Here is a 26746-nt window from a genome sequence, read left to right on the forward strand (position 1 = left end):
GATGTGAATTTTGTTGGTAGGAACAATTTTGGTAACAACGCGTATAGAGGAAATTTCAATCCTGGGCCTTATCCTAGTAATCCCTCTAATAATTATGGTAATTCATACAACAATTCTTATGAAAATTATAATAAGATGCCCTCTGATTTTTAATGTAATATTAAATAATTTATTTCTTCGCAAAAGAATTTTAATGTTATGATTGAAGAAAAATTGCTTAAGATTGATGATTTGGCTAGGAACGTTGATAGAATTTCTCTTGATGTTGATTCTTTAAAGCTTAGATCTATTCCTCCTAAGCATGATATCAATGAGTCTCTCAAAGCCATGAGAATTTCCATTGATGAGTGCAAGGAAAGAACCCCTAGGACCCATGCTATGAAAGATGCCTTTATTAAAGTGTGTTCTTCTAGTTCCTATGAAAATAATGATGAAGATCTAAAAGTTATTGATGTGTCTCCTATTAAATATTTGTTTTGCAATACTAATCTTGATAATAATGGGACTTAATATGATCCACCTTTACCTAGAAGGTGTTCTAAAAATTCGGAGTATTTAGATCTTGATGATGAAATTGATAAAAGTGGGATTAGAAGAAATAAAACCCTAGATGATGCTAAACCCACTATATTGGATTTCAAGGAATTTAATTATGAAAACTGCTCTTTAATTGATTGTATTTCCTTGTTGCAATCCTTGCTAAAATCTCCTCATGCTTATAGTCAAAATAAAGCCTTTACCGAACATATCGTTGATGCCTTGACGCAATCTTATGAAGAAAAATTTGAGTTGAAAGTTTCTATCCCTAGGAAACTTTATGACGAGTGGGAACATACTATTAAAATTAAAATTAAAGATTATGAGTTTTATGCTTTGTGTGATTTGGGTGCTAGTGTCTCTACTATTCCCAAAACTTTGTGTGATTTGCTAGATTTCCGTGATTTTGATGATTGCTCTCTAAACTTGCATCTTGCGGATTCCACTATTAAGAAACCAATGGGAAAAATTAATGATGTTCTTATTGTTGCAAATAGGAATTATGTGCCCATGAATTTTATCGTTCTTGATATAGATTGCAACCCTTCTTGCCCTATTATTCTCGGTAGACCTTTCCTTAGAACGGTTGGTGCAATTATTGATATGAAGGAAGCGAATATTAGATTTCAATTTCCATTAAAAAAGGGCATGGAACACTTCCCTAGAAAGAAAATAAAATTACCATATGAATCTATCATGAGAGCCACTTATGGATTGCCTACCAAAGATGGCAATACCTAGATCTATCTTTGCTTGTTATGCCTAGCTAGGGGCGTTAAACGATAGCGCTTGTTGGGAGGCAACCTAATTTTATTTTTATTACTTGCTTTTTGCTCCTGTTTAGTAATCAATAAATTATTTAGCCTCTGTTTTTGTTGTGTTTTTTGTGTTTAATTAGTGTTTGTGCCAAGTAGAACCGTTGGGAAGACTTTGGGAAAGTCTTGTTGAACTTGCTGTAAAAAATAGAAACTTTAGCGCTCACGAGAACTGTTGTAATTTTTATTTGGAAAGTGCTATTTAGTTAAATCTTTTTGAAGATTATTAATAGATAAATTCCTCACGTCCAGAAATTTATTTTAGAATTTTTGGGGTTCCAGATCTTGCGCTAGCTACAGATTAATACAGACTGTTCTGTTTTTGACAGATTCTATTTTTCGTGTGTTGTTTGCTTATTTTGATGAATCTATGGCTAGTAAAATAGTTTATAATCCATAGAGAAGTTGGAATACAGTAGGTTTAACACCAATATAAATAAATAATGAGTTCATTACAGTACCTTGAAGTGGTCTTTTGTTTTCTTTCACTAACGGAGCTCACGAGATTTTCTACTTTAAGTTTTGTGTTGTGAAGTTTTCAAGTTTTGGGTAAAGATTTGATGGATTATGGAACAAGGAGTGGCAAGATACTAAGCTTGGGGATTCCCATGGCACCCCCAAGATAATCTAAGGACACCTAAAAGCCAAAGCTTGGGGATGCCCCGGAAGGCATCCCCTCTTTCGTCTACTTCTATCGGTAACTTTACTTGGAGCTATATTTTTATTCACCACGTGATATGTGTTTTTCTTGGAGCGTCTTTTATGATTTGAGTCTTTGCTTGTTAGTCTATCACAATCATCCTTACTATACACACCTTTTGAGAGAGCCATACATGATTTGGAATTTGATAGAATACTCTATGTGCTTCACTTATATCTTTTGAGCTCTATAGTTTTGCTCTAGTGCTTCACTATCTTTTAGAGCACGGTGGTGGATTTGTTTCATAGAAACTATTGATATCTCATGCTTCACTTAGATTATTTTGAGAGTCTTAATAGCATGGTAATTTGCGTAAAATCCTAATATGCTTCGTATGCAAGATTAATAATAAAACTTTCTTATGAGTGTGTTGAATACTAAGAAAAGTTTGATGCTTGATGATTGTTTTGAGATATGGAGATAATAATATCAAAGTCATGCTAGTTGAGTAGTTGTAAAATTGAGAAATACTTGTGTTGAGGTTTGCAAGTCCCGTAGCATGCACGTATGGTAAACGTTATGCAACAAATTTGAAACATGAAGTGTTATTTGATTGTCTTCCTTATGAGTGGCGGTCGGGGACGAGCGATGGTCTTTTCCTACCAATCTATCCCCCTAGGAGCATGCGCGTAGTACCGAGGTTTTTGATGACTTGTAGATTTTTGCAATAAGTATGTGAGTTCTTTATGACTAATGTTGAGTCCATGGATTATACGCACTCTCACCCTTCCATCCTTGCTAGCCTCTTCGGTACCGTGCATTGCCCTTTCCCACATTGAGAGTTGGCGCAAACTTCGCCGGTGCATCCAAACCCCGTGATATGATACACTCTTTCACACAAAAACCTCCTTATATCTTCCTCAAAACAGCCACCATACCTACCTATTATGGCATTTCCATAGCCATTCCGAGATATATTGCCATGCAACTTTCCATCATTCTGTTCATCATGACACATTCATCATTGTCATATTGCTTAGCATGATCATGTAGTTGACATAGTATTTGTGGCAAAGCCATCGTTCATAATTCTTTCATACATGACATTCTTGGTTCATTGCATATCCTGGTACACCGTCGGAGGCATTCATATAGAGTCATCTTTGTTCTAGTATCGAGTTGTAATCATTGAGTTGTAAATAAATAGAAGTGTGATGATCATCATTATTAGAGCATTGTCCCAAGTGAGGAATTAAAAAAAGAGAAAGGTCATAAAAAGGGAGAAGCCCCCCCCCCCAAATAAAGGCCATAAAAAAGAGAAGGCCCAAAAAATGAGAGAAAAAGAGAGAAGGGACAATGTTACTATCCTTTTACCACACTTGGCTTCAAAGTAGCACCATGATCTTCATAGTAGAGAGTCTCTCATGTTATCACTTTCATATACTAGTGGGAATTTTTCATTATAGAACTTGGCTTGTATATTCCAACAATGGGCCTCCTCAAGTGCCCTAGGTCTTCGTGAGCAAGCAAGTTGGATACTCCACCCATAGTGCTATGTCCATGGCTCGCGCTCATATATTGCGTGAAAATTTATAGTTTTGAGATTACTAAAGTATGAAACAATTGCTTGGCTTGTCATCGGGGTTGTGCATGATGAGAGCATTCTTGTGTGACAAAAATGAAACATGACTAAACTATATGATTTTGTAGGGATGAACTTTCTTTGGCCATGTTATTTTGAGAAGACATAATTGCTTAGTTAGTATGCTTGAAGTATTATCATTTTTATGTCAATATGAACTTTTGTCTTGAATCTTTCAGATCTGAATATTCATACCACAATTAAGAAGAATTACATTAAAATTATGCCAAGTAGCACTCCGCATCAAAAATTATCTTTTTATCATTTACCTAGCTACTCGAGGACGAGCAGGAATTAAGCTTGGGGATGCTTGATACGTCTCCAACGTATCTATAATTTTTGATTGCTCCATGTTATATTATCTACTGTTTTGAACTATATTGGGCTTTATTTTACACTTTTATATTATTTTTGGGACTAACCTATTAACCGAAGGCCCAGCCCAGAATTGCTGTTTTTTTTGCCTATTTCAGTGTTTCGGGGAAACAGGATATCAAACGGAGTCCAAAAGGAATGAAACCTTCAGAAACGTGATTTTCTCATCAGATAAGATCTAGGAGACTTGGACCCTCAGTCAGGAAAGCCACGAGGCAGCCACGAGGGTGGAGGGCGCCCCCCCCTAGGGCGCGCCCCCTGCCTCGTGGGCCCCTCGTAGCTCCACCAACTTACTTCTTCCTCCTATATATACCTACGTACCCCAAACGATCGGGGACGGAGCCAAAAACCTAATTCCACCGCTGCAACTTTCTGTATCCACGAGATCCCATCTTGGGGCCTGTTCCGGAGCTCCGCCGGAGGGGGCATCGATCACGGAGGGCTTCTACATCATCATCCAAGCCCCTCCGATGAAGTGTGAGTAGTTTACTTCAGACCTACGGGTCCATAGTTAGTAGCTAGATGGCTTCTTCTCTCTTTTTGGATCTCAATACAATGTTCTCCCCCTCTCTCGTGGAGATCTATTCGATGTAATCTTCTTTTTGCGGTGTGTTTGTTGAGACCGATGAATTGTGGGTTTATGATCAAGTCTATCTATGAATAATATTTGAATCTTCTCTGAATTCTTTTAGGTTTGATTGGTTATCTTTGCAAGTCTCTTCGAATTATCAGTTTGGTTTGGCCTACTAGATTGGTTGTTCTTGCCATGGGAGAAGTGCTTAGCTTTGGGTTCGATCTTGCGGTGTCCTTTCCCAGTGACAAAAGGGGCATCAAGGCACGTATTGTATTGTTGCCATCGAGGATAACAAGATGGGGTTTTTATCATATTTCATGAAACTATCCCTCTACATCATGTCATCTTGCTTAAGGCGTTACTCTGTTTTTAACTTAATACTCTAGATGCATGCTGGATAGCGGTCGATGAGTGGAGTAATAGTAGTAGATGCAGGCAGGAGTCGGTCTACTTGTCTCGGACGTGATGCCTATATACATGATCATACCTAGATATTCTCATAACTATGCTCAACTCTGTCAATTGCTCAACAGTAATTTGTTCACCCACCGTAGAAAACTTATGCTCTTAAGAGAAGCCACTAGTGAAACCTATGGCCCCCGGGTCTCTTTCTTATCATATCAATCTCCATCACTTTATTATTGCTTTGCTTTTACTTTGCTTTTACTTTATTTACTTTGCATCTCTATATCAAAAATACCAAAAATATTATTTATCATCTCTATCAGATCTCACTTTCGTAAGTGACCGTGAAGGGATTGACAAACCCTAAGCGTGTTGGTTGCGTTGAGCTATTGTTTTTGTGTAGGTATGAGGGACTTGCGCGTAGCCTCCTACTGGATTGATACCTTGGTTCTCAAAAACTGAGGGGAAATACTTACGCTACTTTGCTGCATCATCCTCTCCTCTTCGGGGAAATCCAATGCAGTGCTCAAGAGGTAGCATCGTGCTATCGTACATCCACGTTGGTGGAGACTTCAACCCACGAGGGGTAACAGTTGCGTGAGTCCACGGAGGGCTCCACCCACGAAGGGTCCATGAAGAAGCAACCTTGTCTATCCCACCATGGCCATCGCCCACGAAGGACTTGCCTCACTAGGGTAGATCTTCACGAAGTAGGCGATCTCCTTGCCCGTACAAACTCCTTGGTTTAACTCCACAATCTTGACGGAGGCTCCCAAGTGACACCTAACCAATGTAGGAGACACCACTTTCCAAAAGGTAATAGACGGTGTGTTGATGATGAACTCCTTGCTCTTGTGCTTCAAATGATAGTCTCCCCAACACTCAACTCTCTCTCACTTATTTGGATTTGGTGGAAAGATGATTTGAGTTGAAAGCAACTTGGAGAAGGCTAGAGATCAAGATTCATATGGTTGGAATGGAATATCTTGGTCTCAACACATGAGTAGGTGGTTCTCTCTCAGAAAATGAATGTTGGAAGTGTAGGCATGTTCTGATGGCTCTCTCCATGAATGAAGAGTGGGTGGAGGGGTATATATAGCATCCACACAAAATCTAACCATTACACACAAATCACCAAACTCGGTGGGACCGAATCATGAAACTCGATCAGACCAATTTAGTTCAAAATGTGAATGTTAGGATTTTCGGTGGGACTGACATGTCAACTCGGTGGGAGCGATTTCATTAGGGTTAGGACATAACGTAATCTCGGTGAGACCGATTACACAAACTCGGTGGGACCGATTTTGGTAATAAGCTAACCAGAGAGTTGGTCAGGCAAACTCGGTGGGACCGATTCGCTCATCTCGGTGAGACCGAAACGTTACGAAGGGGAAACAGAGAGTTTGCATTGCGAACTCGGTGGGACCAATCGCTCATCTCGGTTGGACCGAAACGTTACGAAGGGATACAGAGATTTTGCAATCCCATCTCGGTGAGACCTAGATCCCTATCGGTGAGACCGAAGTGACTAGGGTTTGTGGCAGTGGCTATGTCAAATGAACTCGGTGGCGCCGGATGGAATGTTTCGGTGGGTCCGAGTTTGACTTTTGGTTTGGGACATATGTGGATATGAGAAAGTGGTTGAGGGTTTTGGAGCATATCACTAAGCATTTTGAGCAAGCAACCCATTAAGCAACACATCATCCCCTTTTAATAGTATTGACTTTTCCTATGGACTCAATGTGATCTTGGATCACTAAAAGTAAAATGTAGAGTCTTGAGCTTTAGAGCTTGAGCCAATCTTTTGTCCTTAGCATTTTGAGGGGTCCACATTTCTAATCCATGCCATGCCAATCATTGAGCTTTCCTAAAATATTTATCTTGAAATAGCAATAGCTCAATGAGCTATATGTTGTTAATAATTACCAAAACCACCTAGGGATAGTTGCACTTTCAGCTTCACTTGAAACTTGTTTTCTCCAAACTTGTTCCTCCAAAGCGCTTGCTTCAAGAGCTCATAGGTTGTTGGATTGCTTCCATGTTATACCTAAGTTCAACCAAAAACAATGGGGATGAAAGCATAGTTGTGCCATCAAGGTTACAAGGTAAAATTAAGTTAGCATTCACCTGGTCACTTATTTGTTTGGTGTGACTTCTTGTGATTGAACCTATAATTGTTGTAGACTTGTCGATGGTTGTGGTGTCCTCATCATCCCCCCCCCTATTGAAAAGGAGTCGTCCTCAACTCTAATGGTCCAAAGTATGGAGAGAGGTCGGACACATTGAAAGTTGGACAAACACCATACTCCATCGAAAGGTTAATCTTGTAGGCATTGTCATTGATCTTCGCACGCACTTTGTAACATCCCGGATGTAACTTTCCCTATTTGTACTCCAACTCTTGCCGTTTCTGGCATTAAGTTATTTTATTTTCTCGGGTTCGGGTCTTTGTCCCCGTGTGTTGTTGTCGTTGTCATGCATCTCATATCATGTCATCATGTGCATTGCATTTGCATACGTGTTCGTCTCATACATTCGAGCATTTTTCCCGTTGTCCGTTTTGCATTCCGGCGCTTCGTTCTCCTCCGGTGGCCATTTCTAGCTTTCTTTCATGTGTGGGGATTAAACATTTCTGGATTGGACCGAGACTTGCCAAGCGGCCTTGGTTTACTACCGGTAGACCGCCAGTCAAGTTTCGTACCATTTGGACTTCGTTTGATACTCCAACGGTTAACCAAGGGACCGAAAAGGCCTCGTGTGTGTTGCAGCCCAACACCCCTCCAATTTGGCCCAAAACCCACCAAACTCTGCTCCATGTCCTAGAGCGTTCGATCACGATCGCGTGGCCGAAAACCGCACCTCATTTGGACTCTCCTAGCTCCCTCTATGCCTATATATACACCCCTCCGTTTTCGGATCTTCTTCCTCCCCGAAACCCTAAAAACTGCAGCTCCGCGCGCCGGACATTTTCCGTCCGGGCCGGACGCACCGCCGCCGCCACTCCCACGCCGCCACGTGACACGCAGCCGCCGCCTCCTGCCGAAGCCCGCGCGGCCCGGGCCAAGCCCCCGCGGCCCGAAGGCCAGCCGCCGCCGCCGCCTGCCCTCCCCGGCCCGCGCCCGCTGCCTCCAGCCGCCGGCCGCCCCACGCCGCCACGCGCCGCCGCCGCCTCCATGCCCCGCTGCCGCCGCCGCCTCCACGCGCCGCCGCCGCCTCCATGCCCCGCTGCCGCCGCCGCCTCCACGCGTCGCCGCCTCCGCCCGCCGCCACCGCGCCGGCCGGAGCCGCCCCGGCCCGGCCTCTCCTCTCTCCGCTCCGGCCACCACGACGCCATCGCCGACGACCTCGGCTCCGGCTGTGAACAGTGCCGCTGCCACCTCGGGCTCCGTGCGATCCAGATCTGGATCGGAGCTACAGTAAACCCTAGGAGAGGTTGATTTTTTTACTAACTCCTGAAATTCTTGATCCATATGCTCCTGTTCGCGGCTCCATAACTTTGCATCCGTAGCTCCGATTTGGGCGTATAGCATATCAAAATGTTCATCTCAGATAGTACATCATTTCATTCCATTGAATCTTTTTCATTTGAGCTCATCTTGATGCCCAAAATGTTGTTAGAAGAGGGCTACTTGAGTTAATTGTCAGATCTGCTACTCCGTTTAGCACTTTTGTCATTTTTGCCATGATTAATGTGTGCATGATATGCCCGTGAGTTCTTCATATGTTTTGTTAAGGGTTTTGTCATATTTCTAGAGGTGCAACCCATGTATTTTTAGGATGTGTGTGGTGACTTGTGCAAGCTTGCAAAGTGGTGCACTTACTAATTCTGTTTCAGGGACTTAGTGATTTCACTAAGTCCTGGGATTGTTTATCTCATGATGCCATATGTTCTTGTTGTTTCCTAGTGATCCGTGCCTCTTGAGGATGATCAGTAAGGGAGTTTTGTTAATCTTGTAGTGCTCTATCCATCCATGTCTTTGTTTGCAATTATGGAGCACCCTAGCTTGAGTCAATCGAGCTCTACTTTGGCTTCGTTGTGAATCTGGGCAGATCGTCAACTTGTTTGCGATTTTGCCGATATTATTTTAGTTGATCCGTGCATGCTATGCCATTGTTCTTGCCATGTCTAGCTTGTATTTTGTGCCTTCTTGATGGATGTATGCTTGTCTTGCCATCACTTACACCGTGTTGAGTGCATTGAGCTTGTAAACATGCCTTCGTGAGTTATGTTTCAGCATGTCCCAGTTTTCACTAAGTCTGAAAACTGATTATGTTCTTGCTATGTTCGTGTGCTTGTTACTATATTTTGTGATCCCTTTTGGCTCAAGGTCACTAAGGGACTTTTGTTAAGCTTGTTGAGTAGCTCCATGCCATGTCTTTCTTTGTCATGTTCAGGTCCTGTAGCATGTTGTTTAGTTGCTCCGAAGAGGGCTATATGATCTGAAATTCCAGACAAGTATTAATTTCACTAAGTCTGAGATCTGTTTTACCATTTGTGTTTTTTCCATGCTTGTTTGAACCTGTTAATGGATGATTTGGCCGTAGCTCAGTGCTAGACTTTTGTTAATCATCTTGTGTGCATCCCTGCCATGTATTTTGTTGTCATGTTTGGGTGCTGTAGCATGTTCATTTCGTTGCATTTAGATGCCTACTTGCTGTAAATCGCAGACCGGTGTCGTTTTTGAATCGCTTGCCATTTCCAAACCGTAACTCCGATTCCGGTGTTCTTTATATCGTTTTCAAGCGGTTTCATCTCATCTTTCCAGTGGCACACTTGGAATTCCAAGTTGAGGCCAGATTTATGCATTTCCTGTCATATCTTGCATGTTGCATCCCGCATCGCATCCCGCATAGCATATCATCTTTGCATCGTGTTGTTTGAGTTTGCACGTAGTTGATTGTATCCTTGTTGCTTGTTTGTCTTGTTTGGGTAGAGCCGGGAGACGAGTTCGCTAACGAGGAGCCCGTTGAGTTTGCTTTTGAGGATCCAGTCAACTCTGACAACTGTGCAGGCAAGATGATCATGCCCTCGAAATCACTACTATCTTTGCTATGCTAGTTTGCTCGCTCTTTTGCTATGCCATTGCTACGATGCCTACCACTTGCTTGCAAGCCTCCCAAATTGCCATGTCAAACCTCTAACCCACCATTGTCCTAGCAAACCGTTGATTGGCTATGTTACCGCTTTGCTCAGCCCCTCTTATAGCGTTGCTAGTTGCAGGTGAAGATTGGAGGCCGTTCCTAGTTGGAACATCTTTTATTTACTTGTTGGGATATCATTTTATTGCCATGTTATCTTAATGCACCTATATACTTGGTAAAGGGTGGAAGGCTCGGCCTCTCGCCTAGTGTTTTGTTCCACTCTTGCCGCCCTAGTTTCCGTCATATTGGTGTTATGTTCCCGGATTTTGCGTTCCTTACGCGGTTGGGTTATAATGGGAACCCCTTGATAGTTCGCCTTGATTAAAGCTTTCCAGCAATGCCCAACCTTGGTCTTACCATTTGCCACCTAGCCTCTTTTCCCTCGGGTTTCCGGAGCCCGCGGGTCATCTTATTTTAAACCCCCCCCGGGCCAGTGCTCCTCTGAGTGTTGGTCCAAACTAGAGTCCTGTCCAGTGCCCCCTCGGGGAAACTCGAGGTTTGGTTTTAGTTGTATGGAGCGCTCATCTGAGTGTGCCCTGAGAAAGAGATATGTGCAACTCCTATCGGGATTTGTCAGCACATTCGGGCGGTGTTGCTGGTCTTGTGTTAACCTGTCGAAGTGTCTTGAGTTACCGAGATACCGAGTCTGATCGGAATGTCTTGGGAGGAGGTCTATTCCTTCGTTGACCATGAGAGCTTGTCATGGGCTAAGTTGGGATTCCCCTGTAGGGATTGAATTTTCGAAAGCCGTGCCCACGGATATGGGCAGATGGGAATTTGTTAATGTCCGGTTGTAGATAACTTGAACCTTAATCAATTAAAATGAATCAACTGAGTGTGTTATCGTGATGGCCTCTTCTTGGCGGAGTACGGGAAGTGGACACGGTGTTGGAGTAATATTTGCGCAGGTTGCTCTCTAGTTTCTCGCTCGCGCTTTGCCTCCTCTTCTCGCTCTCTTTTGCGAATAAGTTAGCCACCATATTTGCTAGTCACTTGCTGCTGCTCCACTCATGTTTTACCTTGCCATACCTACAAGCTCAAATAGTCTTGATCACGAGGGTGCGAGATTGCTGAGTCCCTGTGGCTCACAGATTACTATTACACCAGATGCAGGGCCTGATGATTCTACTCCAGGAGACGTGTACGAGCTCAAGTGGGAGTTCGACGAAGACTCTCAACGATACTATGTTTCCTTTCCCGATGATCAGTAGTGGTGCCCAGTTGGGGGTGATTGGGACCGTGTCGCATGTTGGGTTCTCTTTTATTTTGGCGCCGTAGTCGGGCCATGAGTGTTTGGATGATGTAATGTTATTACTGTACTTGATTGACGTGGCGAGTGTAAGCCAACTATGTTATTTCCCCCTTCATTATTTATATTACATGGGATGTTGTGAAGATTGCCTAACTTGCGACATATGCCTTCAATGCGATTATGTCTCTAAGTCGTGCCTCGACACGTGGGAGCTATAGTCGCATCGAGGGTGTTACACACTTTGAATGGACCATCTCCACGTGGCTGCAACTTGCATTTGCGTTGATCCGAGAAATGATCTTGTGACGCCCCCGATTCGACCATACACTAATCATACACGCAAATGTGTATGATCAAGATCAGGGACTCACGGGAAGATATCACAACACAACTCTAGACACAAATAAAAATAATACAAGCTTTATATTACAAGCCAGGGGCCTCGAGGGCTCGAATACAAGCTCGATACACAAGCGTCAGCGGAAGCAACAAAATCTGAGTACAGACATAAGTTAAACAAGGATGCCTTAAGAAGGCTAAAACAAAAGCAACATGATCGAAGAGGCAAGGCCTCCTGCCTGGGACCTCCTAACTACTCCTGGTCTTTGGCGGCCTTCGTCACTACAAAAGAAAGACACATCCGTGACATTTTGGTCCGAACGAATTTTTTTTCTATCATACATATGACACTTCTATGACGATAATTGTGACAAAACCCGGTATCATCATAGATGTGGTGGGCTCCTACTTCTATGACAAAAAATCATGACAGAAAATGGGCTTTTCGTCCTGGGCGGGCCGGAGACGCAGCTGCATGACATTCTTTGGGCCATCCATGACGGAAAAAACCGTGCTAGAAGCGAGGGCGAGGAAAATTTTGGGGAGTTCTCGGTTACGGTGGGAGGTCGGGGGCCGAGTGATGCGCGCTACTCTCGTACACGTACGCGCGTGTGTGCGAGGTGTTGGCTCTAACTGAACCCGAGCGAGGCGTTGGGCTCTAACTGAACCCGAGCGATTGCACTGCAGGCTACGCGTTACTGAACCTGAGCGATCGATCGATGGTTGTTAACTGAACCCGATCGAGCGATTCCTTCGCTACTGCTGCTAACTGAAGCCGATCGATGCTGCCTCTGGGATGAACAGTGAGCGTTGGGGGGGGGGGTTGGATGAACAGTGAGCGGTGGCGTTGCCTCTGGACGAACAGTACCCCGTGGTGTGGAGGGCTGGATGAACAATAGACGGTGGAGGGGTGCCCGTGGAGGGGTGGTTGAATAGGACCCCATGGTGTGGAGGGGTGGTTGAATAGGACCCCGTGGTGTGGAGGGCTGGATGAACAGTAGACGGTGGAGGGGTACCCGTGGAGGGGTGGTTGAACAGTAGCCGGTGGAGTAGCGCGCGGTGGAGGCTAGATGAACAGGAGCCCGTGGAGGCTGGAGGAGGTCGACGGTAGCCCGTGGAGGCCAGAGGAGGTCGATGGTGGAGATGAACAGTATCCCGTGGAGTCCTGTTTTGCGGTACGCCACACCCCTCCCGATGAACAAGACCCCCGTTTCGACCGTAGGAGGTCCGTTTCGTCCGTTTTGCGGTACGCCACACCCTTCTCGATCAACAGGACCCCCGTTTCGACCGTAGGAGGTCCGTTTCGTCCGTTTTGCAGTACGCCACACCCCTCCCGATCAACAGGACCCCCGTTTCGACCGTAGGAGGTCCGTTTCGTCCGTTTTGCGGTACTCCAGACCCCTCCCGATGAACAGGATCCCGTTTCGAACGTGGCCGGTCGAACACAAGGCCGTTTCCTCCGTTCTGCGGTACGCCAGGCCTCGTTTCCATCGCCTGTTCCGTCCAAGCCCTCCCAATGAACACGACCACGCATTCTGTTCCGACCCAGCCGGTTGGCTCCCACGCGTTCCGTTGCCTCCCGATGAACACGACACATTCCGTTGCCTCCCCATGAACACGACACATTCTGTTGGCTCCCCATGAACACGACGACGACGCTGTTTCTCCATTCCGACCCAGCCATGTCAACGAGCCCTCGCCATACATATGCGTGAGTAGGCGTTCGAGATCCCGCCCGTATGTACACATATGTGGCCGTATTTTCTTTCTTGCACCCTGGCCGCAGTACGTACGTGTACATACTACGTGCGCGCCTCTACTACGACACGTGCACGTCTCTACATCCACCAGTATATATGTACGTACACGTTCGCGACCAGAATGACAACGCTACGTATGCTTCGACCAGGTGGGTCCCGACTGTCAGGCACTTCCTTGCGTGCGAAGATGTAGCTGGTGGGTCCCAGCAGTCAGGGGGGCGAATCATTTTGTTTTTTTGCCCGGACGCACTTCCTTGCGTGCGAAGGTGTAGCTGGTGGGTCCCAGCAGTCAGGGGGAAATGTTTTTTTCGTGAAATACGGTGGCCCGTCCGGTGGGTCCCTGCTGTCAGATGGAGAAATAATTATTTTGCGCGTAATAAGGAGGCACTTCCTTGCTGCGGCCATGGACCCAGCTGTCAGCATCTCCACGCACAGTACTCTTCCGATGGAAGTCGGTCGTTGACCACATTGACCATGCCGCGCCCAGAGCACCACGACGGTGGACGACGGCGAGGCCTAGGAAGGGGACGACACGGAGGCAGGGAAAACTCGGTAGTTGTTTCCCACGCGGAGGGGAGTACGACTGTACGAGGGTTTACTGGTCCGTCTACCGTCGCCGGAGAATAACAGCAGGTGTGGGTGAGTAGAGGGATGGCTAGGCCAGCGATGGGAGTACGGTGGGGCGATGAAGCCTATGCGGCAGCACAGCTGGCCGCGGGGAGGAGGGAGTAGGCAGTCCCGCCGGCGCTTGTTTGAGCGGCTGGAGCAGGAAGAGCAGAGATTGAAGAAGCACGACGGTCGTTGGATGGACATCCAACAGTCAGTGCTTGTGCGTCAACCCTTTTTTAGTAAAGCCTCAAATCTATGGAAAACAGCATACAACCCATCTGCCATTATTTCTAATAATTTACAACCCATTTGCTAATTCTTAAGGTTTTTTTGGAGCCCATATTCCTTTTGTTAGCATTACAGCCCATATTGTGGCCACGGTTAAAAAATTATACGAAATTTTACATATTTCGGTGCGGTCTGAACTGTTTTTAATCCCGAAATTTCGACTCACATTCAAACTGATTTTAAAAATAAATGTATATCAATATAAAATCCAACAAATTCCTGATACGTCTTCAATGTATCTATAATTTTTGATTGCTCCATGCTATATTATCTACTGTTTTAGACATTATTGGGCTTTATTTTCCACTTTTATATTATTTTTGGGACTAACCTATTAACCGGAGGCCCATCCCAGAATTGTTGTTTTTTGCCTGTTCTAGGGTTTCGAAGAAAAGGAATATCAAACGGAGTCCAAACGGAATGAAACCTTCGAAAACGTGATTTTCTCATCAGATAATATCCAGGAGACTTGGACCCTCCGTCAAGAAAGCCACAAGGTGGTCACGAGGGTAGGGGCGCCCCCCCTAGGGCGCGCCCCCTGCCTCGTGAGCCCCTCGAAGCTCCACCGACGTACTTCTTCCTCCTATATGTATCCACGTACCCCCAAACGATCGGGGACGGAGCCAAAAACCTAATTCCACTGCCGCAACTTTTTGTATCCACGAGATCCCATCTTGGGGCCTGTTCCGGAGCTCCGCCGGAGGGGGCATCGATCACGGAGGGCTTCTACATCATCATCCAAGCCCCTCCGATGAAGTGTGAGTAGTTTACTTTAGACCTACGGGTCCATAGCTAGTAGCTAGATGGCTTCTTCTCTCTTTTTGGATCTCAATACAATGTTCTCCCCCTCTCTTGTGGAGATCTATTCGATGTAATCTTCTTTTTGCGGTGTGTTTGTTGAGACCGATGAATTGTGGGTTTATGATCAAGTCTATCTATGAATAATATTTGAATCTTCTCTGAATTCTTTTATGTATGATTGGTTATCTTTGCAAGTCTCTTCGAATTATCAGTTTGGTTTGGCCTACTAGATTGGTTGTTCTTGCCATGGGAGAAGTGCTTAGCTTTGGGTTCAATCTTGTGGTGTCCTTTCCCAGTGACAGAAGGGGCAGCAAGGCACGTATTGTATTGTTGCCATCGAGGATAACAAGATGGGGTTTTTATCATATTGCATGAAACTATCCCTCTACATCATGTCGTCTTGCTTAAGGCGTTACTCTATTTTTAACTTAATACTCTAGATGCATGCTGGATAGCGGTCGATGAGTGGAGTAATAGTAGTAGATGCAGAATCGTTTCGGTGTACTTGTCTCGGACATGATGCCTATATACATGATCATACCTAGATATTCTCATAACTATGCTCAATTCTGTCAATTGCTCAATAGTAATTTGTTCACCCACCGTAGAATACTTATGCTCTTGAGAGAAGCCACTAGTGAAACCTATGGCCCCCGGGTCTCTTTCTCATGATATCAATCTCCATCACTTTATTATTGCTTTGCTTTTACTTTGCTTTTACTTTATTTACTTTGCATCTCTATATCAAAAATACCAAAAATATTATTTATCATCTCTATCAGATCTCACTTTCGTAAGTGACCGTGAAGGGATTGACAACCCGTAAGCGCGTTGGTTGCGTTGAGCTATTGTTTTTGTGTAGGTACGAGGGACTGGAGCGTAGCCTCCTACTGGATTGATACCTTGGTTCTCAAAACCGAGGGAAATACTTACGCTACTTTGCTGCATCATCCCTTCCTCTTCGGGGAAATCCAACGCAGTGCTCAATTGGTAGCAAGAAGAATTTCTGGCGCCGTTGCCGGGGAGTCTTCGCAAAAGTCAACATACCAAGTACCCATCACAATCCCTATCTCCCGCATTACATTATTTGCCGTTTGCCTCTCGTTTTCCTCTCCCCCCAATTCACCCTTTCCGTTTTATTTGCCCTCTCTCTCTCTCTATCCTCCCTCTCTTTCTCTATTTGCCTCTTTTACCCGTTTCTTGTTTGCTCGTATGGTTGGAATAGTTGTTTATTTATTACTAAACAGAGAACCTAAGATTTATGGATCCACATCCTCTTTCTAATCGTTTCAAGAGATCCAGTTATGTTGAACCAATTGCTAGTGAGTTTTGTGCACTAGATTATCTTTATGAAGTTTTGCTCGAAATTCGTGAATCTGAAAATTGCGATGAAGTATTTTATGAAGTTATTCATGATAGATCTTTGAATAAAAAGCATGATTGCAATGATGTTATTATAAACTCTATTAATGTCAATTGTGCTAATAATATGCAAAACCCTAAGCTTGGGGATGCTAATTTTGCTATGTCCTCTACTTGTTGCAACGATCATGATTGGGGTGATTCTTCTTTTGATCTTGAAAATTTATTTAAGCCCCATGATGAATATGAGATTGATTATAATGTTTGCAATAATATTGAAAGTGGGTTTGGAAGAATGTCAACTTTAGATCCCACATATTTGGAGAATTTTCAATCTTATGAAGTTTTTGATAAAAGTGTGTTTGGGAAGGTCATGACTTTAGTTAATGTTAATCCCACTATTTCGGAAAAGTGCCAACTTTGCATGCATCTGGATCATATTGAGGATATTTTATGTGATAGCTATATTTTTGAATTTGCTTATGATCCTACATGTAATTACTATGAGATAGGAAAATATTGTTGTAGAAATTTTCATGTTACTAAATTACCTCTCGTTATGTTGAGATTGCTATTGTTTCTTTCCTCTTCCTTGCATATGCTAGTTTTTGCTTGCCTTGATAATTTATTTGCCTATAAGATGCCTATGCATAGTAAGTATGTTAGACTTAGATGTGTTTGTCACATGCTTTATGATGCTCCTTTTGTGCTTCAATTCTTGTCTTTCATGTGAGCATCATTAAAATTATCAATGCCTAGCTATAAGGCTTTAAAGAAAAGCGCTTGTTGGGAGACAATCCAATATTTACTCTTGCTGTTATTTAATAAATAAATTATCTAGCCTCTGTTTTGGTTGTGTTTTTTGTGTTTAATTAGTGTTTGTGCCAAGTAGAACCATTGGGAAGACTTGGGGAAAGTCTTGTTGAACTTGCTGTAAAAAACAGAAACTTTAGCGCTCACGAGAACTGCGGTCATTTTTATTTGGAAAGTGCTATTTAGTTAATTCTTTTTGCATATGATTAATAGATAAATTCCTCACGTCCAGAAGTTTATTTTATAATTTTTGGGGCTCCAGATCTTGCGCTAGCTACAGATTACTACAGACTGTTCTGTTTTTGACAGATTCTGTTTTTCGTGTGTTGTTTGCTTATTTTGATGAATATATGGCTAGTAAATTAGTTTATAATCCATAGAGAAGTTGGAATACAGTTGGTATAACACCAATATAAATAAATAATGAGTTCATTACAGTACTTTGAAGTGGTCTTTTGTTTTCTTTTGCTAACCGAGCTCACGAGATTTTCTACTTTAAGTTTTGTGTTGTGAAGTTTTCAAGTTTTGGGTAAAGATTTGATGGATTATGGAATAAGGAGTGGCAAAAGCCTAAGCTTGGGGATTCCCATGGCACCCCCAAGATAATCTAAGGACACCTAAAAGCCAAAGCTTGGGGATGCCCATGGCACCCCCAAGATAATCTAAGGACACCTAAAAGCCAAAGCTTGGGGATGCCCATGGCACCCCCAAGATAATCTAAGGACACCTAAAAGCCAAAGCTTGGGGATCCCCGGAAGGCATCCCCTCTTTCTTCTACTTCTATTGGTAACTTTACTTGGAGCTATATTTTTATTCACCACATGATATGTGTTTTTCTTGGAGCATCTTTTATGATTTGAGTCTTTGCTTATTAGTTTAACACAATCATCCTTGCTGTACACACCTTTTGAGAGAGCCATACATGGTTTGGAATTTGATAGAATACTCTATGTGCTTCACTTATATCTTTTGAGCTTTATAGTTTTGCTCTAGTGCTTCACTTATATCTTTTAGAGCACGGTGGCGGATTTGTTTTATAGAAACTATTGATCTCTCATGCTTCACTTAGATTATTTTGAGAGTCTTAATAGCATGGTAATTTGCTTAAAATCCTAATATGCTTGGTATGCAAGATTAATAATAAAACTTTCGTATGAGTGTGTTGAATACTAAGAAAAGTTTGATGCTTGATGATTGTTTTGAGATATGGAGATAATAATATCAAAGTCATGCTAGTTGAGTAGTTGTGAAATTGAGAAATACTTGTGTTGAGGTTTGCAAGTCCCAAAGCATGCACGTATGGTAAACGTTATGCAACAAATTTGAAACATGAGGTGTTATTTGATTGTCTTCCTTATGAGTGGCGGTCGGGGACGAGCGATGGTCTTTTCCTACCAATCTACCCCCTAGGAGCATGCGCGTAGTGCCGAGGTTTTTGATGACTTGTAGATTTTGGCAATAAGTATGTGAGTTCTTTATAACTAATGTTGAGTCCATGGATTATACGCACTCTCACCCTTCCATCCTTGCTAGCCTCTTCGGTACCGTGCATTGCCCTTTCTCCCATTGAGAGTCAGTGCAAACTTCGCCGGTGCATCCAAACCCCGTGATATGATACGCTCTTTCACACATAAACCTCCTTATATCTTCCTCAAAACAGCCACCATACCTACCTATTATGGCATTTCCATAGCCATTCCGAGATATATTGCCATGCAACTTTCCATCATTTCGTTCATCATGACACATTAATCATTGTCATATTTCTTAGCATGATCATGTAGTTGACATAGTATTTGTGGCAAAGCCACCGTTCATGATTCTTTCATGCATGTCACTCTTGGTTCATTGCATATCCCGGTACACCGCCGGAGGCATTCATATAGAGTCCTCTTTGTTCTAGTATCGAGTTGTAATCATTGAGTTGTAAATAAATAGAAGTGTGATGATCATCATTATTAGAGCATTGTCCCAAGTGAGGAATAAAAAAAGGCCATAAAAAAGAGAAGGCCCAAAAAAAGAGAAAGGCCATAAAAAAGAAAAGGCCCAAAAAAATGAGAGAAAAAGAGATAAGGGACAATGTTACTATCCTTTTACCACACTTGTGCTTCAAAGTAGCACCATGATCTTCATAATAAAGAGTCTCGCATGTTATCACTTTCATATACTAGTGGGAATTTTTCATTATAGAAGTTGGCTTGTATATTCCAACAATGGGCCTCCTCAAGTGCCCTAGGTCTTCGTGAGCAAGCAAGTTGGATGCACACCCACTAGTTTCTTTTGTTGAGCTTTCATACATTTATAGCTCTAGTTCATCCGCTGCATGGCAATCCCTACTCCTTGCATTAACATCAATCGATGGGCATCTCCATAGCCCATTGATTAGCCTCGTTGATGTGAGACTTTCTCCTTTTTTGTCTTCTCCACATAACTCCCTCATTATATTCTATTCCACCCATAGTGCTATGTCCATGGCTCGCGCTCATATATTGCGTGAAAGTTTATAGTTTTGAGATTACTAAAGTATGAAACAATTGCTTGGCTTGTCATCGGGGTTGTGCATGATGAGAGCATTCTTGTGTGACAAAAATGAAACGTGACTAAACTATATGATTTTGTAGGGATGAACTTTGTTTGGCCATGTTATTTTGAGAAGACATAATTGCTTAGTTAGTATGCTTGAAGTATTATCATTTTTATGTCAATATGAACTTTTGTCTTGAATCTTTCAGATCTGAATATTCATACCACAATTAAGAAGAATTACATTAAAATTATGCCAAGTAGCACTCCGCATCAAAAATTATCTTTTTATCATTTACCTAGCTACTCGAGGACGAGCAGGAATTAAGCTTGGGGATGCTTGATACGTCTCCAACGTATCTATAATTTTTGATTGCTCCATGCTATATTATCTACTGTTTTGAACTATATTGGGCTTTATTTTACACTTTTATATTATTTTTGGGACTAACCTATTAACCGGAGGCCCAGCCCAGAATTGCTGTTTTTTTGCCTATTTCAGTGTTTCAGGGAAACAGAATATCAAACGGAGTCCAAACGGAATGAAACCTTCAGAAACGTGATTTTCTCATCAGATAAGATCTAGGAGACTTGGACCCTCAGTCAAGAAAGCCACGAGGCGGCCACGAGGGTCGAGGGCGCGCCCCCTGCCTCGTGGGCCCCTTGTAGCTCCACCGACTTACTTCTTCCTCCTATATATACCTACGTACCCCCAAACGATCGGGGACGGAGCCAAAAACCTAATTCCACCACCGCAACTTTCTATATCCACGAGATCCCATCTTGGGGCCTGTTCCGGAGCTCTGCCTGTTGGAAATATGCCCTAGAGGCAATAATAAAAGCATTATTATTATATTTCCTTGTTCATGATAATTGTCTTTATTCATGCTATAATTGTGTTATCCGGAAATCGTAATACATGTGTGAATAACAGACACCAACATGTCCCTAGTAAGCCTCTAGTTGACTAGTTCGTTGATCAACAGATAGTCATGGTTTCCTGACTATGGACATTGGATGTCATTGATAACGAGATCACATTATTAGGAGAATGATGTGATGGACAAGACCCAATCCTAAACATAGCACAAGATCGTATAGTTCGTTTGCTAGAGTTTTCCAATGTCAAAGTATCTTTTCCTTAGACCATGAGATCGTGTAACTCCCGGATATCGTAGGAGTGCTTTGGGTATACCAAACGTCACAACGTAACTGGGTGACTATAAAGGTAGACTACGGGTATCTCTGAAAGTGTCTGTTGGGTTGACATGGATCAAGACTGGGATTTGTCACTCCGTATGACGGAGAGGTATCACTGGGCCCACTCTGTAATGCATCATCGTAATGAGCTCAAAGTGACCAAGTGTCTGGTCACGGGATCATGCATTACGGTACGAGTAAAGTGACTTGCCGGTAACGAGTTTGAACGAGGTATTGGGATACCGACGATCGAATCTCGGGCAAGTAACATATCGATTGACAAAGGGAATTGTATACGGGGTTGATTGAATCCTCGACATCGTGGTTCATCCAATGAAATCATCGTGGAGCATGTGGGAGCCAACATGGGTATCCAGATCCCGTTGTTGGTTATTGACCGGAGAGTCGTCTCGGTCATGTCTGCTTGTCTCCCGAACCCGTAGGGTCTACACACTTAAGGTTCGGTGACGCTAGGGTTGTGAAGATATGTATATGCAGTAACCCGAATGTTGTTCGGAGTCCCGGATGAGATCCCGGACGTCACGAGGAGTTCCGGAATGGTCCGGAGGTAAAGAATTATATATAGGAAGTGCTGTTTCGGCCATCAGGACAAGTTTCGGGGTCACCGGTATTGTACCGGGACCACCGGAGGGGTCCCGGGGGTCCACCGGGTGGGGCCACCTATCCTGTGGGGCCCCATGGGCTGAAGTGGGAGGGAACCCAGCCCATAGTGGGCTGGGGCACCAACCCCCCAAGGGCCCATGCGGCTAGGATTGAGGGGAAACCCTAGAGGGGGCGCCCCCTTGCTTGGGGGGCAAGCCCCCCACCCTAGGCCGCCGCCCCCCCTAGTAGATGCCATCTACTAGGGCCGGCGCCCCCCCATAGCACCCCTATATATAGTGGGGGAGAGGAGGGACTTCACACCCAGCCCCTGGCGCCTCCCTCTCTCCCCGTTACGTCTCTTCCTCGTAGTATAGGCGAAGCCCTGCTACTGTGACGCCCTGCATCCACCACCACGCCGTCGTGCTGCTGGATCTTCGTCAACCTCTCCTTCCCCCTTGCTGGATCAAGAAGGAGGAGACGTCTCCCGTCCCGTACGTGTGTTGAACGCGGAGGTGCCGTCCGTTCGGCGCTTGGTCATTGGTGATTTGGATCACGTCGTGTACGACTACATCATCACCGTTCTTTGAACGCTTCCGCACGCGATCTACAAAGGTATGTAGATGCATCCGATGGCTCGTTGCTAGTTGAACTCCTAGATGGATCTTGGTGAAACGAGTAGGAAATTTTTTTGTTTTCTGCAACGTTCCCCAACAGTGGTATCAGAGCCAGGTTTATGCGTAGTTCTTCTTGCGCGAGTAGAACACAATTTGTTGTGGGCGTAGATTTGTCAACTTTCTTGCCGCTACTAGTCTTTTCTTGCTTCAGCGGCATTGTGGGATGAAGCGGCCCGGACCAACCTTACACGTACGCTTACGTGAGACCGGTTCCACCGACTAACATGCACTAGTTGCATAAGGTGGCTGGCGGGTGTCTGTCTCTCCCACTTTAGTTGGAGCGGATTCGATGAGCAGGGTCCTTATGAAGGGTAAATAGAAGTTGACAAATCACGTTGTGGCTTTAACGTAGGTAAGAAGTCGTTCTTGCTAGAACCCTAATTCAGCCACGTAAAATTTGCAACAACAATTAGAGGACGTCTAACTTGTTTTTGCAGCAAGTGGTTTGTGATATGATATGGCCAAAGTTGTGATGAATGATGAATGATCTATATGTGATGTATGAGATGTTCATGCTATTGTAATAGGATTCACGACTTGCATGTCGATGAGTATGACAACCAGCAGGAGCCATAGGAGTTGTCTTTATTCTTTTATATGACCTGCGTGTCATTGAGAAACGCCATGTAAATTACTTTACTTTATTGCTAAACGCGTTAGCCATAGTAGTAGAAGTAATAGTTGGCGAGCAACTTCATGGAGACACGATGATGGAGATCATGATGATGGAGATCATGGTGTCAAGCCGGTGACAAGATAATCATGGAGCCCCAAGATGGAGATCAAAGGAGCTATGTGATATTGGCCATATCATGTCACGTTTATTATTTGATTGCATGTGATGTTTATCATGTTTTGCATCTTGTTTACTTAGAACGACGGTAGTAAATAAGATGATCCCTCATAATAATTTCAAGAAGTGTTCCCCCTAACTGTGCACCGTTGCGACAATTCGCTGTTTCAAAACACCACGTGATGATCGGGTGTTTTATTCAGACGTTCACATACAACGGGTGTAAGACAGATTTACACATGCAAACACTTAGGTTGACTTGACGAGCCTAGCATGTACAGACATGGCCTCGGAACACAGAAGACCGAAAGGTCGAGCATGAGTCGTATAGAAGATACGATCAACATGAAGATGTTCACCGATGTTGACTAGTCCGTCTCACGTGATGATCGGACACGGTCTAGTTAACTCGGATCATGTAATACTTAGATGACTAGAGGGATGTCTAATCTAAGTGGGAGTTCATTATTAATTTGATTAGATGAACTTAATTATCATGAACTTAGTCTAAAAATCTTTGCAATATGTCTTGTAGATCAAATGGCCAACGTAGTCCTCAACTTCAACGCGTTCCTAGAGAAAACCAAGCTGAAAGATGATGGCAGCAACTATACGGACTGGGTCCGGAACCTGAGGATCATCCTCATAGCTGCCAAGAAAGATTATGTCCTATAAGCACCGCTAGGTGATCCACCCGTCCCACAGAACCAAGATGTTATGAACGCTTGGCAGACACGTGTTGACGACTACTCCCTCGTTCAGTGTGGCATGCTTTACAGCTTAGAGCCGGGGCTCCAAAAGCGTTTTGAGAGACATGGAGCATACGATATGTTCGAAGAGCTGAAAATGGTTTTTCAAGCTCATGCCCGGATCGAGAGATATGAAGTCTCCGATAAGTTCTTCAGCTGTAAGATGGAGGAAAATAGTTCTGTCAGTGAGCACATACTCACTATGTCTGGGTTACATAACCGCTTGTCTCAGCTGGGAGTTAATCTCCCGGATGATGCGGTCATTGACAGAATCCTCCAGTCGCTTCCACCAAGCTACAAGAGCTTAGTGATGAACTTCAACATGCAGGGGATGCAAAAGACCATTCCTGAGTTGTTCTCAATGCTGAAATCAGCGGAGGTAGAAGTCAAGAAGGAACATCAAGTGTTGATGGTCAATAAAACCACTAAGTTCAAGAAAGGCAAGGGTAAAAAGAACTTCAAGAAGGACGGCAAGGAGGTTGCCGCGCCCGGCAAGCAAGCTGCCGGGAAGAAGCCAAAGAATGGACCCAAGCCCGAGACTGAGTGCTTTTATTGCAAAGGGAACGGTCACTGGAAGCGGAACTGCCCTAAATACTTAGCAGACAAGAAGGCCGGCAAAACAAAAGGTATATGTGATATACATGTAATTGATGTGTACCTTACTAGCGTCCGTAGTAGCTCCTGGGTATTTGATACCGGTGCAGTTGCTCACATTTGTAACTCAAAGCAGGGGGCTGCGGAATAAGCGGAAACTGGCAAAGGACGAGGTGATGATGCGCGTCGGGAATGGTTCCAAGGTCAATGTGATCGCCGTCGGCACGCTACCTCTACACTTACCTTTGGGATTAGTTTTAAACCTTAATAATTGTTATTTAGTGCCAGCTTTGAGCATGAACATTGTATCAGGATCTTGTTTAATTCGAGATGGCTACTCATTTAAATCCGAGAATAATGGTTGTTCCATTTATATGAGTGATATGTTTTATGGTCATGCTCCTATGGTGAATGGTTTATTCTTTATGAATCTCGAACGTAATGCTACACATGTTCATAATGTGAGTACCAAAAGATGTAAAGTTGATAATGATAGTACCACATACTTGTGGCACTGCCGCCTTGGTCACATAGGTGTCAAACGCATGAAGAAGCTCCATGCAGATGGACTTTTGGAGTCTCTTGATTATGAATCATTTGACACGTGCGAACCATGCCTCATGGGTAAAATGACCAAGACTCCATTCTCAGGAACAATGGAGCGAGCAATCGACTTATTGGAAATCATACATACTGATGTGTGCGGTCCAATGAGTGTTGAGGCTCGCGGTGGCTATCGTTATGTTCTCACCCTCACTGATGACTTGAGTAGATATGGGTATGTCTACTTAATGAAACACAAGTCTGAAACCTTTGAAAAGTTCAAGGAATTTCAGAGTGAGGTTGAAAATCAACGTGACAGGAAAATCAAGTTTCTACGATCAGATCGTGGAGGAGAATACTTGAGTCACGAGTTTGGCACACACTTAAGAAAATGTGGAATAGTTTCACAACTCACGCCGCCTGGAACACCTCAGCGTAACGGTGTGTCCGAACATCGTAATCGCACTCTATTGGATATGGTGCGGTCTATGATGTCTCTTACTGATTTACCGCTATCTTTTTGGGGCTATGCTTTAGAGACTGCCGCATTCACTTTAAATAGGGCTCCGTCGAAATCCGTTGAGACGACACCGTATGAATTATGGTTTGGGAAGAAACCTAAGCTGTCGTTTCTAAAAGTTTGGGGATGCGATGCTTATGTCAAGAAACTTCAACCTGAAAAGCTCGAACCCAAGTCGGAAAAATGCGTCTTCATAGGATACCCAAAAGAAACTATTGGGTACACCTTCTACCTCAGATCCGAAGGCAAGATCTTTGTTGCCAAGAATGGGTCCTTTCTAGAGAAAGAGTTTCTCTCGAAAGAAGTAAGTGGGAGGAAAGTAGAGCTTGATGAAGTATTACCTCTTGAACCGTAAAATGGCGCAACTCAAGAAAATGTTCCTGAGGTGCCTGCACCGACTAGAGAGGAAGTTAATGATAATGATCAAGATACTTCTGATCAAGCTCCTGCTGAAATTCGAAGGTCCACAAGGACACGTACCGCACCAGAGTGGTACGGCAACCCTGTCTTGGAAATCATGTTGTTAGACAACGGTGAACCTTCGAACTATGAAGAAGCGATGGCAGGCCCGGATTCCGACAAATGGCTAGAAGCCATGAAATCCGAGATAGGATCCATGTATGAAAACGAAGTATGGACTTTGACTGACTTGCCCGTTGAACGGCGAGCCATAGAAAATAAATGGATCTTTAAGAAGAAGACAGACGCGGATGGTAATGTGACCATCTATAAAGCTCGACTTGTCGCTAAGGGTTATCGACAAGTTCAAGGGGTTGACTACGATGAGACTTTCTCACCGGTAGCGAAGCTGAAGTCCGTCCGAATCATGTTAGCAATTGCCGCATTCTACGATTATGAGATATGGCAAATGGACGTCAAAACGGCATTCCTTAATGGTTTCCTTAAGGAAGAATTGTATATGATGCAGCAGGAAGGATTTGTCGATCCTAAGAATGCTAACAAGGTGTGCAAGCTCCAACGCTCGATTTATGGGCTGGTGCAAGCATCTCAGAGTTGGAACATTCGCTTTGATGAGATGATCAAAGCGTTTGGGTTCACGCAGACTTATGGAGAAGCATGCATTTACAAGAAAGTGAGTGGGAGCTCTATAGCATTTCTCATACTATATGTAGATGACATACTTTTGATGGGAAATGATATAGAACTCTTGGACAGCATCAAGGCCTACT

This window comes from Triticum urartu, chromosome 3A (genome assembly GCF_056163025.1).
Source record: "Triticum urartu cultivar PI428250 chromosome 3A, HENAU_Tu73, whole genome shotgun sequence".
NCBI lineage: Eukaryota > Viridiplantae > Streptophyta > Magnoliopsida > Poales > Poaceae > Triticum > Triticum urartu.